Below are 3660 nucleotides of genomic sequence, written 5' to 3'. Positions count from 1 at the left end.
GATTGGCACCTGTCTCCTACACCATAGTCAGTGAGGAACCCTCCTGGTCCTGAGATTTACCATTAAAACTGGACCTTCAGGACAAAGAAATGGGTCTGTGTTATATGACTAGGACAGGAGCAGCTGTGTTACCCCAAAGGAGACTGTCAGTCCTATTCTTTAGTTCTTGGAAGTTGCTGTGAGTTGAATCATTATATTGAATAACAACCTTTCAGGATAACTATACTATTTTAGCCTAGAAAGTCCCCCATCTTCTTACACTTCCTGATGATTTGAATTGGAATGTCCCCTTTAAGCTCATCTATTTACACATTCAGTCCCTAGTGTGAAAATGTCTGAAAGGGTTAGGATATATGACCTTGTTAGATAATATAATTTCTCTTGCAGTTGTATTGTAGGAGGGTGTGCTTTGAGTTTGATATACTAATGAAAGTGACCAGACAGAATGGAGTCTCTGTATTTTGGTCTAGGTCAATTTATATCTTTTTTTTCTGTATGTCTGGGTCTCTCTATTTCTGAATCTGTCTCTCTAGCCACTTTTCTCTCTGCCTGCTGTTTGTGGTTCAGTATAAAAAGCTTTACGTTTTTTGTAGGATTACAACAAGATGATTGCTTGCTTACATGACATCATGGATGGTCTCTGTAAAAATATAAGCAAGGTTCCAATTAAAGGCTTTTTGTACAAAGTGTTGCCTTGTTAAGGGAGGATTTTCCCAGTAAGTAATTCACTGAAGACTTGTCTGTGAATTTAACAAATAATAATGGAATTTGTGATAATGTGAAACTCACAAGTCAAGGAGAGGTGACTTATAAATGAACACTTAAAAGAAATATGTGACACTTTTCCTGAAATAAGAGTCTTGGACAAGTAACTGTCATCTCTGACTTGTGTGCTTTAGCTGTCCAGATTGAGGAATATAGGGCTGAACAGCCTTTCTCTCCAGCAGGCTGTCCTCTTGGCCCTTTTAATAACTGGCTCCTGAAACTCTTACTGGCTTTCACCTATTTCATGACATCATTCTCTCTCTCAGTCAATCTGCACTTGAGAGAAAGAATCTTGATGTTTCCATGGAGATAAATAAGTATTTTGATCCTGTGCATACGTGACTTTTTCTTGTGCAAACGAATAAGCCTTTATCTCATCCTTTTATCCAGATCTAGTATCTTTACTCCTGTTTAACTCTATGAAAATGTTAGGTAGAAAATGAAAATTTAATGTTTAATTGTACACCTTCCTAAGTATGGAACCTTCATAGTGATGTGAAAATAAGGGGAAAGTATTGAATGACAATGTGGTCTCCGACTGTAGTCTTGGATCTAAAATTTCCTAGGTTGTGACTTTGAACTGAGCAGTTATCATGAACTCACTAAATGTAACTTATTCTTATTGATATAATAGGCTGGCAGAGTAAATGGTTCCTGGAGTATTGAGTCTTTAGGAGCATGGGAAAGAGAAGGAGACAAGAAAATTTCTGAGACTGGTTTGGCTGAAAGAAAAAAAAAGAATGTTGAGTATAAAATGAGAACTGAGGGAGAATAAACTATTTGATAGATGGTGCTCTTAATAAGTGAATACATACCATATTTTCCATATGCAATTTAGTTTATTCAACCAGGATGATTTTTCCTGGTTCCATCCATTTGCCTGAAAATATAATGATGTCATTTCTGTAGCTGAATCTCCATTATGGAAATATTCCACATTTTTTTTTTCCAAAGGAGACTGTCAAGCCTGTTCTTTAGTCTTTGGAAGTTGTTGTGCCTTTAATCATTTTATTGAATGACAAACTTTCTGGATAACTATGTTCTTTTACACTAAAAGTCTCTCCATCTTCTTCCACTTCCTGGTGATTTGAATTGCAATGTCCCCTTTAAACCCATCTATTTACATGTGGAATACAGTGAGGAAATGTCTGGGAAGGGTTAGAAATTATGGCATTGTTAGGTAATATAATTCATTTTGTTTTCGTAATTTCTTTTTCAGCCTTTTTATCTTTTGTATACAGGAGGGCTACTGATATTTTTGAGTTAATTTTGTATCTAGCCACTTAGCTGGAGTTGTTTATCAGCTGTATGTGATATCTCTGGTAGAATTTTTGATGTCACTTAGTTATACTATCATATCATCTGCAAATAGCGATAGTTTGATTTCTTTTTTCTGATTTCTAGCCCCTTATTCACCATCAATTTTCTGATAGCTCTACAAGAACTTCCAGAATTCTGTTGAAGAGATATTGAGAAAGTTTGCAACCTTGCTTTGTCCCTGATTTCAGTGGGATTGCTTTAAGTTTCTCTCCTTTTAGATTGAGGTTGGCCATAGGATTGCTATATGTTACTTTACTTTGTTTAGATATATGCCTTGTATCCCTAATCTCTCCAATACTTTAAAAATGGATGGAGGTTGGAGTTCTTCAAATGCTTTTTAAGCATCTAAGGAGAATATCATGTTTTTTTTTTCTTTCTTTCTTTCAGTTTGTTAATATGGTGGAATACATTGATGGAATTCTGTATATTGAATCACCCCTGCATATCTTGGATGAAGCTGACTTCTTCATAGTGGATGCTGTATTTTTTGTGTTCTTGTATTTGGTCAAAGACATAAAGTACCTTAGTGTGACCATTTGTAAGCAAGTCAAAGACCTGTATGATGAAATTTTCAAGTCTCTGAAAAAAAAAAAGAATTAGAAAATGATAACAGAAGATGGAAAGCTCTCCCATGCTACTGGCCTGGCAGGCTTAACATTGTAAAAATGGCCATTTTACCAAAAGCAATCTACAGATTCAATGCAATTCCCATCAAATTACCAACACAATTCTTTATAGATATTAGAAAGAAAAATTGTCATCTTAATATGGAAAAACAAGAAACCCAGAATTGCTAAAACAATCCTCAACAATAAAAGATCTTCTGGAAATATCTCCATCCCTGATCTCAAGATATACTATAGAACAACAGGAATGAAAAATGCATGATCCTGGCTTTTAATCAGAATGGTAGATCTATGGAACCAAATAGAATACCCAGAATTAAACCCACACACTTCTGAGTTTTGACAAAGATGCCAAAACCATACAATGGAAAAAAGATAGCATCTTCAACAAATGGTGCTGGTCTAACTGGATCTCTACATATAGAAAAATACAGTTTAAGAGTAACCAGGGCCAAACCAGAGAACAGAGAGGCTGGTTACCCCATCCCTGCTGATGTGACCACCCTGAAATCTCCAGCTGCAGCAAGACCTCAGAACCTGGCAGTGACAGCAGCACAGATCTGGCGGAGCACATCAAAGAAGCAGGGCCAAACCAGAGAGCAGAGAGCCCCGGATACCACGATCTCTGCCAAATGACCTGCCTGTAAGTGAGTGCACCCTTGAGAATCTGCAGTTCCCCAGATCCTGGGTCCTTCTAAAACAGAAGCCAGGCATAGAACCCCCTCCCACCCACATACCCACTTTGGGAAACAGAGGGGCACTAGGGACATTGAAGTTCCTGCCCTGTGGGCCCAATTGAGGAGTTAAGGCAGTTAATGCCAGAAATTGCGCTGAGATCATCATTAGCGCCTGCGACATATACAGTGCAGAACCCCTCCCACACACTCAAGGGTTCAACATTATCCATCACTCTGTCCCTCGAGACACACGTCCACGCACACTTACACAC

This window comes from Meriones unguiculatus, assembly GCF_030254825.1.
Source record: "Meriones unguiculatus strain TT.TT164.6M chromosome Y unlocalized genomic scaffold, Bangor_MerUng_6.1 ChrY_unordered_Scaffold_25, whole genome shotgun sequence".
NCBI lineage: Eukaryota > Metazoa > Chordata > Mammalia > Rodentia > Muridae > Meriones > Meriones unguiculatus.
Note: the sequence above shows the minus strand (reverse complement) of the source record.